The sequence below is a fragment of the Lathyrus oleraceus genome, chromosome 3, assembly GCF_024323335.1.
Source record: "Lathyrus oleraceus cultivar Zhongwan6 chromosome 3, CAAS_Psat_ZW6_1.0, whole genome shotgun sequence".
NCBI lineage: Eukaryota > Viridiplantae > Streptophyta > Magnoliopsida > Fabales > Fabaceae > Lathyrus > Lathyrus oleraceus.
The window spans coordinates 440,462,873-440,474,761 of NC_066581.1; positions in this window are offsets into that span (position 1 = coordinate 440,462,873).

Genomic DNA, 11,889 nt, shown 5'->3' on the forward strand with positions numbered 1-11,889 from the left:
TTCCAAACATATAGATAATGTGACTTTGAATAAAATTGATTACTTCTTCCTGATCAACATTGATCAAAGGAACAACCTCTACCCACTTGATAAAATAATCAATACCGACTAAAATATATTTATGACCTTTTCATGATATAGGTCAAATTTCACCAATTAAAGCTCATCCTCTGAATGGCCAAGGCTTAACAATAGAATGTAACTCACTTGCAAGAACATGTTGAGTACCTGCATGCTTTTGATACTCTTGACAATCCTTCACAAATTCAATACAGTCTTTTAACATAGTTGACAAATACAAACCTTGTCGAAACAACAACCATTTCAGCTTGTGGTCTACTTGACGAGCACCACACAACCCATTATGAACAACATAAATTGTTAAACAAGCTTCACTCTCACTAAGGCATTTAAGCAAGATTCTATTAGGAATTGTTTTAAACAATTTGGTCCTAATAATTGCATAAATTAATGGCTTTGTATTTAACTTTTCAATTTGTTACCCTTGTTGAATTTTCTAAAAAATCAACAACTAATTTTCTCTAATCATTAGTCGAGAGATTGTCAATGAAAAATTTTTATACATAATTTTTTAATTCATCCACACTTCTACCCCCACCAGTTTTAGCTTTGACAACTCAAATGGGAAATAATTGTGGAACCTTGTTTTGCAGATGATATGCTTTTAACAAGGACATTAACTTTTAATGATGACAACTAAAGTATTACGATAAGTCAAGCATGAACATTAAACGGATAAAGATGCAAACCTATCTCCATGGTTTGATAAACTTGACAATTTGATAACGGCAAACAAAGAATAATATAAAGCCTCATCTCAAGCCACTAAAACATGTGTTAATATAAAGAGTAATATCCGACAAAGACTTGAAGAAATATTTGGTGATCTCCTAATTTAGAAATGAGTGAACGGTTGTAAGGCAAAAGGACTTTATTGCAAAAGTATATCACTAAAATCACACACACACACACACACACAAAAACATTTTCTTATCAAAGAAAATATCTTCAAAAATGTCTTGAAGTTGTGTCAGATGACTTGAGAGCTATTAAAATAGCTAGAGGGAAAATTTTAGCTTATATAATCATTTAGGTCCTATGTCTAATCGATTAGATTATTTCAAATTTACGTCCCAAGCAATTAAGACAACACCTTAATGATGTACAATGGCTAGATATATTTTCCTTCCTTTTATGGAACTTATAAACAATTATTTTTTATCTTATAATCAATTAGACATAGGTGGTAATTGGTTAGATAGTTACAAATTATATTAAATGAAATTTCCTTTTGAGCCAACCTCAGGCCTATAAATAGATGTTTCATTTCTCGTTTCAAATCATTCAAAATTGTATTTTGACCCTTTCATCTCTCACTCTATCTCAAAACATTTCTTTAACTATCTCTCACTATTTTTTATCCTAATTGCTTTTGTGTGAAAAGTGATTTGTGAGTGAGGTCATTTTATAATTATGGAATGGGTTGAATTGTAAAATTCACTAAGGGAACCTTTTGTGTATACCTTGGTTGAATACTGTCCAATTAGGGATTTAATTGGGTTAAAGATAAACCAGTAAAAAGCTTATGTTTGGGATTGTGTATTTTTAGTCCTAGTTTACGTTGAAGATCAACCCACATTAAAATCTATTAGGTTCTTGATCAGCCTGGTATTAAAACCAAGATATGTTAAAGCTCAGTTTGGTATCTAAAAGCTTCACTGACTCGAGATCAACTTGGTGTTAAAATCTCACAGGTTTTTAGTTAGCCCATATAAAAGCAAGGTATTTATCTAAAAGGTTATGAAACTTGAAGACTAATCACTCCAAGGAATGTGTTTCTGGAGAGAAGAGTAATTGCTCTAATCCACCATTTGGGAAGGAAGATTGTCCCCTTCACTCAAGTTGACTATGAAGAAAAGATGCAAGTGCACACATCCATTATCTTATATATTGTGATGAAGATCAATCCCCATTTCCTTAGATAAAGGGATTCATGAGTCTTTCCTACGAAAAGCTCTCAATGTTTAATGGAAACTCTCAAGATCAATTCTTGGTGAGATGAGTATGTCCTTTTGTTTTGACTGATCCTGGATAACTCTTTATGTTTCTCTTTTCCCTAAACTCCTTTTATTTATGCAATTTATTTTTCGCTGCTTAGTTTTTAAGTTGTTTATAAACTCTGATTTTATTTTACAAAGTTTTTTCAAAACCACATTTTTCCAAACAACACAATTCACCCCCACTCCCTTGTGTGTGAAGTCTTAAGTCCAACAAGTAGAATCAGAGCCTAGCTTCTGTTTAGGGACTAATCATCTTAAGAGGAAGATGTCTTCCGACACAAGATGCTTTCTAAATTCACCATCACTTTCTTAAAATAGTAGTTTTAATTTTTGACAAACTAGATTCAAAAATTTTCTTTAAAAAATTAAAATCCTAAATTTTGGAAAACATTAGACAATGATCTGGTTTTCCCAACTCATCAAATAAATGATGATGAAATAGTAGATAAACTCATTTTTCTTTTGACCAGAGAGGAAAAGAGAAAATGTAAAATAAATTTCAAAACCAAAAGATTTATAACAATATCTTTAAATATCACAATAGTTCACCATGTTCACCATTGCAAAATCGTCAAGAAAATGTGAGATAGGAAGATCTGATGGCCGCACGCGTACTTCACACCATACACCTCAGTCAACGTGTCATAGGGAGGGTATACAAAAGCAAGGGAACATATTAAAACGTTTAAACATTATCAGATGGTAGGGAGGCGTGGCAACACATCACCAGAGCTAGGGATCTGGTCTTCTTCTCCAATGGACCTCATCGGACTGGTCCACCATCAACCACCACTTAAATGAAAAATAGGGACATGGATTTAAAGGAAATTCCAAGTATATTAAAAGATACAGGGATTTGGATTTTGAGGATCATGAACTGAGTTACTTCGATATAACCTCAAAACAACTCAATCTTGTTGCCTACATTGGTAGGACTTCAGCCAACCAAAAATCAAAGAGAATGGTGAAGAATTGAGAGAGAATCGAAGAGATGGAGTTTTTTAAAAATCACCTTTGAGGGAGCTTGAATCTTGCTTGATCTTGTTTCCAATTGGCCTTGGCTTGACTTCAGATGCTTGCAGGAAGTGAATTGAATCAAGGAAGGGCTTGAATTCTTGGAGTGTCAACTTCAATACAGAAGTGAAATTGAAACTCGATTTTCAATTGAAAACCTTCAAGTTTATCCTCTAATGGTGAGTGACATGGTTGCAGGATCAAAGCTTGGGCAAGGTGTCCCCAATTATGAGTAGAAAGGGTTGTATTTATAGGCAATTCAATTGATTTCCACACACTTCCATCACAATGCCAAAAATAGTAATTCTCACTTGCATGGATGCATGGTCATGTGATAGGCCCATCAAATGATGCAAAAGGTCCAAAATTGATCATGAGCTATGCTGAAAGTGTGTCATGTAGTCATGTAATTGGAAATGGAAGTGGTCATGAGATTCATCCAAATGGAACCTTAAAGAAAAGCCATGCGCAAGTCATTTAATCCTTAGCGAAATGAGGTGATCTTGGACTTTTTGGAAAGGTGAGACCAAGGGGAACGACTTTAATTTTGAACACTTTTCCATTTGAAGCTTGGATCATGATGAATTTTCAAGTGGAAGATTGGAAAATCAAACATATTTGAACTTTTTCTAAGTACCAAGTCAAATGTTCACTTCTTCCACCTTGAATAACTTTTGCTATGGGCTTCAAATTGAAAACATTCCTTGTTAAAAGTTGTGTCTATTTAAAACATCTTCAATTTGGTCACATATTTGACCTCATTTGTATTTAGAATGAAGAAGTTATGCATTTTAGAAGTTGAGGAAAATCTCTTGTACAATGGTAATGGCCCAAAATGACCTATAATGTTTCCTCTTGGCACATGCCCTTGAAAGTTGAATTTGAAGTTTCTCAAAGAATAAAAGTTGGAGAGGACATCTTGAAATGGATCATGAAACTTGAATGTACTTCATATCATGAAAATTAAGCAACTTATGGTCCTTGGAAGTTGACCTCCTAACTAGGGTTCAGACAAAATGACCTATAATCTTTCACCATAAAAAAATGACTTTCCAAGCAAATATATATCTTGACCTTAACATGAATGTTGTTTGGAATGTAATAAGGAGTAACTTTTCTCTTGGAACAATATTAATATGACAAAACGTGTAGGATATAGGGTCTAGGGAACCCCAGTTTTCACGAGTTGACTTTCTCTAGTCAACCATCATGAACCAATTTGCAAACTTGAAGTTCTATTGATCTCTTGGAATCATGGAGGATCAAATATGTATAAGATTATGTATAATGAAGTATACCTTGATATATTTTATCAAATGATGAAGAAACTTGCTGAGGAAGTCACACAAGATACATAGATGATTAGCGCTTCCAAGGAAAACAAGCTTCAAACTCTTGATGAATTCTTGATCAAAATGATTAATGAAGATCATGGGGACCAATATATTGTCTAGTATCAATGTGAGTCATCTCTTGAATTATTTCCTTGAATTGAGGGTCTCAAGCCCTGGACGTGAGCGTGGTGAGGCATTGGTGGGTGCACACACTACCTACAAAAGAAGTAAAACTATACATAAACATATTTTTGGTATTTTGGTTAGTAAATTATAAGAAAACAAATTATGATACAATCAAAATTTGCTTGGTGATCTCTCTCAATGCAAACCCAATGAATGAGGGGTAAAGAGAATGCCAAGGTGTGATCCCTGTAAGACCCCAATTTTGTCCCTAAGATCCCTCATGGCATCATAATATTGCATTTGGCATTGCCTCAAGGATCATTAGCATCTTGGTTCCCCTTGCCTTTGGGTGAGACTCCTTGTGAGTGGTTTGAGATCACCAAGCATGCTTGAATTGTATATCATTGCTTTTCTTATTTTTTTTACTAACCAAAAGCACAAAAATATGTCGCTAACATCTTTTGTTTGTAGCTTGAGCAATCACAAGGTCTAAAGCTTCAAGGAGATCATTGGTACAAAGACATGGTCAAGAGGAGATGATAGCAAGCATGGTAATGGTTCCCAAATCCCTAATCCATCAAATATGCCTCCCTAGCACCTGAATTCATCATTTTGGTCATCGCAAGTCAAAAGGTTTGAGGTCTTGTTCTTCAAGGAAACCCTAATTCATCTGTGCACCACAATGCCTTGCTCCTGAAGCAACCTCAGCCCATGATCAAATACAATCAAGGGAAGTTCTTTAATTCATAATTTAATGCATATTTGAACTTATTTGAGTGTCCTAAATCATCAATTCCTCAAGATATGAGTCATGGACTTGAGAAGTTGATCAGTCAATTCATCTGACTATTTTGGAATGCACTGAGACCTAACTTTTTATGTGTTGGTCAAATGGAGATGGTTTCAAAATAAAAAATGTTCTTAAGGACAATATGAACAACTTCCAGGTTCATCAAAAATTGATTTGAAGCTTGGAAGGCCATCTGTCATTCCAATACATTATGGGTCATTTTGACTGAAACCCTAATTATAGGTCAACTTCCCAAGGACATAACTCATTCATTTGTTATGATTTTGAGGTGGGATGAAATGTATTGGAAAGCTTAAGTTGTCTAATTCAAATGTTATGTTGAACAAAATTTCAAAATCTCAAAGGAAATACATGTGATAATGCAAGACATTATAGGTCCTTTTTGACCAAATGCATTGAAAGGCAAAAAAGTCCAACTTCAAGTGCCCATAACTCTTTCATCAAAAATCCAAATGATGCAAAATGTAAGTCCATTTTGATTGTCTTGAAAATATATACAACTTTTATGTTGGATAGTTTTCCATATGAGGCTTGCATCATCAAAACAGAAGGGCTTAAACATTGGCCAAATTTGGAAACCTTGCATTGACATTTTTTGCACATCACACTTTAAACTCAAATTTCATAAATTTCCACACTTCAAATGAGTTTTTGTCCAACATAACTTTTGTTCCTTATACAAAGACCTTTCCAACCATTACCCACATGCCTATGTGTGGATTTTCTAAATAGTATTTTCGAAGAGGTGAATGTTTAGGTTCAATTATGGAATTCATGTTGAAATCTTGTTGCACAAGCCAATTCAGAGAAAATTACACGTCCAAACCTTTGGCATTTGAGTTCAGCTTGCAATTGGCATTGTTTTTGGGGCTTGAGCATGATCATGCAAGCCCATGCAAGTGGTATCCAAATTCATGCACACGGATCATTTCATCATTCCCTTGCCTTTCCCTCTATAAATAGAGACCCTATGCCATTCAAATTACACACCTGATTCAACCTGAAGTGTTGCAGAAATCAAAACCCAACCTCTCACCAAAGAAGCAATTTCATTTTTCTCAAATTTTTCAGATCCAAAATTCAACTTCATCTGGTTGAGTTCTTGGATCTTAAGCTTCTAAACCTTCAGCATTCATCTCACTGATCTTCTGTTTTAGCAAAGCAAGCAAGGAATCGAGCTCAAGTTACCAGAATCCAAGCTTACACTTCAACTGGTATTTTCTTCGAATCTCATCATCCATTGACCTATTTGCTTGGATCTTGTGTTGGCTGAAGTCCTCTCAATAGAGGCATCATAATTATGCATTCAATTTTTGAAATCCATTGAGTTCATGATGAACACCAGATTTTTCAACCTCTGATTTCTCACACCATGGAGATCTAGAGTGAAAATGGATGGTATAGGGATGATGTACATCATCCCAACTTTCTAAAGATGTATAGATCGTGCATTTTCACTGATGTTTGGATCTCTGCAAATTTGGCCGGAAAATCCAAGCTCACCGGAGAAGACGGTGACTCCGGTGGCTTCATCATTGCCAGATCCAATCTGGACCGTGTGATCTCTTTTCCAGATCTAATCTGGACCTTCAGCTGTTATGACTTTTTTTAATACACCCTGCGCTTCAGTTGACTAGTGTGTTGGGTACGCGCGCGCCTCTGGATGCTTGGATCTGCCAGCTCAATTAATGAGCTCAGATCCAAGGGCTCTTGTTTTTTGCTATTTTTAATTTCTGGTTTTATTTTCTTTAATTCCAATTATTTTCAAAAATCAATATCTCTCTCATTTTTAATCTAAAAATTATGGGACCAATTGCATAAGTCTCCAAATAATTTCTAGTTTCTATTTCTGATTTTTTATTTTTTTTATTTTGTCATTTCATATTTTTTGTGAATTTTCTCTTTTCTGGTTATTTTTAATTCATTTTAAATAGTTTTTGATATTCAAAAAATACAAAAAAAATTTCCTAACCTATTTGAATAATGATGAATCTATGAAAAATATTCTCATCAATTTTTGAATTGATTTGAGATTTATTTGAGATTTTAGTTCAATTAGGTTATTTTTATTCATTTTTAATTGATTAAAAATAGTTTCTGACTTTTAAAAATGCTGAATTTTTTTGTCAAACTTTGTTTGACCTTGTTGAACTTAGGATAAATTGCTTGGACCTTTCAAGGTTGATTTGAAGTAATTTTGAAGTTTGACCTTTTCTTTTATTTTTAATTCAAGTTTAATTTTTAATATTAAAAATGCCAAAAATATTTTATTCATTTCTTGATTTCCAATCTTCATCTCACTTCTGTTTTTGATTGTTTGACCTTGACTTTCAATGTTATTGGTCAACATATGAGGATTGGTACATTGTATTCCATTTAATGCACTTTAATTTTGCCATTTCCATTTCTCTTATCCATCTCCATCTCCTTCTTCTTCTCCTTCTTATTTTTCTTTTTGATCAATGAGTTGAAGGTTGATAAGTTAGCATTGGTTAGGGAGACTTAATCTTCCTTGATTCAAATCTAATTCATCTTGATCAATTGATCAAGTGAATGGCTTTGCATTAAGGATAGGTTGTCTTCTAAATCATGCAAAAGGCTTAAACCAACACAAGATCAATTCTCTTCTTCTTTTTGGCATGGCAAGTTGTTGGGACTTGGTTCACTAATCAAGACTCCTAACTTGTGTTTGTTGCCTACATTATTATTGACCGACCTCAGATAGTTGTGACTTCTACATAAGTCCAATTACGATTGCTTAACATAGCGCTAAATTTGCCTTATGGCACACTAACTACTAACACTAACTATTGACAATTAACATTTACTTTATGCACTTTACTTTTATGCAATTTACTATTCCTGTACATATTATCCATTTGCTTTTCTCTTTGCTCACTTAAGCACATGTTTATGTTAATGCCATTTGCCTTTTGCTCACTTGAGCACATAATTGTGTATATATTATTATGCTTGTGTTCTGTTTTGTTTGTTGTGAACCAAATACAAAGAATGGACTTAGTTTCTAGGACTTTCCCTATGCAAAGAATGGAGAATTGGACTTAGATTCTAGGACTTTCCTTATGCAAATTGGAGTAAAAGAATCCTAATGATGAAGATGGACTAGAAGGACCAAATCTCTAAACTCACTCTTGTCCATTCTTGTTTTACTTCATGGAACTTTTGATGTGTGTGCTTTTGTGCTAGGAGTTTCCATTTACGCTTAATTGGAGGACCATTGCCATGTTCATCCAAGTGGAAGATACAAGATACATTGAGGATCTTTTAAGAGACTTATTTGATTGCTTATGCTTTGTGGTTGCTTATTCCAAAGGATGGGAGCTACTTGGATCATCAATATGATCTCAAGAGAGGGGCTCCATTATGGTTTTGATTCTTTATCCCTTCTCTTTTTGTTTTACTTAGGACTTAGCCCTTCTTCTTCTTCTCCCACTCTAACCCAAGCCAAAACCTTTTGTGCAAACATTTAACTATTGCTTTCAAACATTAGAAACCTAAGCCTTATGCTTTTGATTTTCAAACTTTCTTTTCACAATACTTATTTTGAATTGAGTCTTTAAGTCAACTTTGACCATTTTTGTACATACTTTTAATTGGTAAATATAACCCATCTAAATGTCTTTTTGTGGTTCCAATGGCCACCTTCTTAATCAAATTTTCCATAACCTTTAGCTATTAGGTTTGAGTTATCTTTGTGGTAGATGTAATACTCACCTATATCCTTAGTGATGGACAATGAGTCTTCCATGCTTATTATAGGGTTAACCCCTCCCTAGCATGTTGAAGCTATCCTCCCATGGTGGATTTGTGGTTTGGTTGAGTTTTCTCCCTTTGATAACAAAAGACCTTAAGGCTTTTGGACCAATCAATTCACCAACTTGTTTTGAGATTTTTACCCCGAACTACGAGGTTTTAATCCTAATCTTTTTTAAGATGGTACGTAGGCAATGGGTTTATCCATCCAAACACAAAAACATGTAAATAACTTGTATATTCTCCTCTCATCTCTTCAATCAGGTTTGCACAAACAAATTTTCACAAAACAACAACCTTTACCACAAGTGTGAAAAGGGCTCCCTAGGAGTACCTAGGATGTTTTGGGTGCCTAACACCTTCCCATTGCATAACCAACCCCCTTACCCGAATCTTTGTTTTCTTTTACTAGTTTTTGTTAAAACTTTTAGGTTTTTGTTCGCTTTCTAACAATTCCTTTGGATAAATAGAAGTGCGGTGGCGACTCGACTTGTATGATTTACCTTGGATTTAGTCAATATCTCTAATGGTAACGAATACCCCGCTACAGAAAAGTGGCGACTCTGCTGGGGAGTACTAGATCCATCCTAGTGGGGTTTGTCAACTTTTCATGCTTGTTGTATTGTATTGTCTTGTGACATATTTTTGTGCAATTTGGGATTACTGTATTGTATGTAATGATTGATTTGCTTGATATTATTTCCTTGTATGCTTGGTGATCTTTGTGAGATGAGTTCTATACCCGGACTCGAGTGCACTTAGGATAGGAGAATGACGTAGTCTTGTTGACTTGTGTGGAGTTATTCCTTAGCAATTTGACTTGCAAGTCCATTCACTTGGTGGAGGTTATGTTGGGATCAATAATGTCACACAAGTAAGTTGTGGTTAGACATTACTCTTTCCAATATAGACCTTAGAAGCCAAGGACCTTAGTTTACCAAGCCCATCTTGGCCTATTCTTAGGATGTAGTGCAAAAGTCATTCAAATGTAAGATTTGATACGATTGTTACGCGATACTACACTCATAAGAGTCTCTCTTGAGAATATTTTTGGAATACGAGTAGTCATTTCTCCGATAATAACCGAAAGATGGGATGATGACTATGGGAACCTCTTGTAGAACATGTTTGGCAGGTTTAAACCCTAGTGCACTCCCTTTGGGTGGTTCTTAACCAAGACTCCATGCTCGTGACTTACAACAAACCCTTGATTCATGGTTGATCCGTTCATGTATCCTTAATATCAATGGAACTTGGGTGTTGATAAGGTGTAAGCCATAATCCACCAAAATGGATGATTGATATTAAGGATGATATGATCCATCCCATGACCTTTGTTTGGTGTGCTTTGCTTGATCCTTGAGTGTGATTGTTGCATTCATGCACCCATTTGCATCCATATCATCAATAATGAAGAAAATTTTCAAGGAACTTAAGGGTTTTATTTGCAAAATTTTCAGACATGGAAAGACAAAGAAGGAGTACAAAGAAGTACAGCTTCAGGCAACCAGATTTGAAAGAGTTAAGGAATCTGACATCCTATGTACTAGATCCCTTGGCTTTCAAGGCTCGTTTTGGGAAGCTTCTTCCTCTTCTGACTACTCAGGTGGATGAAGGGTTGATGAGTGTATTGGTTCAGTTTTATGATCCCTTGTACCGTTGCTTCACGTTCCCGGATTTCCAGCTTTTGCCTACACTTGAGGAGTATGCCTATCTTGTGGGTATACCTATTCTAGACCAGTTGCCATTCAGTGGCTTAGAGAGTATTCCTACTTCTCAAGAGATAGCTGACATGTTACACATAGATGAATCTCTGGTTGATGCTCATATGACTACCAAAGGTGGAATTCAAGGTCTCCCTTCTTAGTTCCTCATCACTCAAGCTACTATGTATGGGAAGGCCATGAGTGAGGATGCCTTTGAGGCCATATTTGTACTTCTCATCCATGGATTGGTATTATTCCCCAACATCGACAAGTTTGTGGATGTGAACGCTATTAGGATCTTTTCTACTCTTAATCCTGTTCCGACTCTGTTGGGTGATACCTATTTCTCTTTGCATATGAGGAATGCAAAGGGTGGTGGTGCCATTGTGTGCTGTTTGCCTCTGTTGTATAAGTGGTTTATTTCTCACTTACCGCAAATGGTCGCTTTCAAGGAGAACAAAGGATGTCTACAGTGGTCCACGAGACTCATGTCTCTCACTAATGATGATATCTCTTGGTACAACCGCGTGTATGATGGTATGCAGATTATCGACTCTTGTGGTGAATTCTCCAATGTACCTCTTCTTGGTACATGTGGTGGGATTAACTACAACCCTGTTTTGGCACGTCGTCAGCTTGGGTTCCCCCTAAAGGATAAACCTAATAACATTCTGTTAGAGGGTGTGTTCTTTCAGGAGGGTAAAGATCCCCAAAACTTGAAGGGAAGAATGGTCCGCGCTTGGCGCAAGATTCATAGGAAAGGAAGGAATGAGTTGGGTCCTAAGAATTGTGTCGCTATGGAGCCTTACACTGCTTGGGTTAGGAAGAGAGTGTCTGAGTATCTCATGCCGTACGAGTATCCAAGACCTACACCTTTGGTTATGGTTGGGCCTTCAACCCTCCCTAACCAAGGAGTAGAGGAGTTGAGAGACGAAGACCGGTCACGTGCTTGGATCCGTGAAAGGGAAGAGTTGCTTTAGCAGATTAAGGAGAAGGATGCTTTGATAGAGTTCCTCGAACATCAGGTTATTGATGATCCTAAT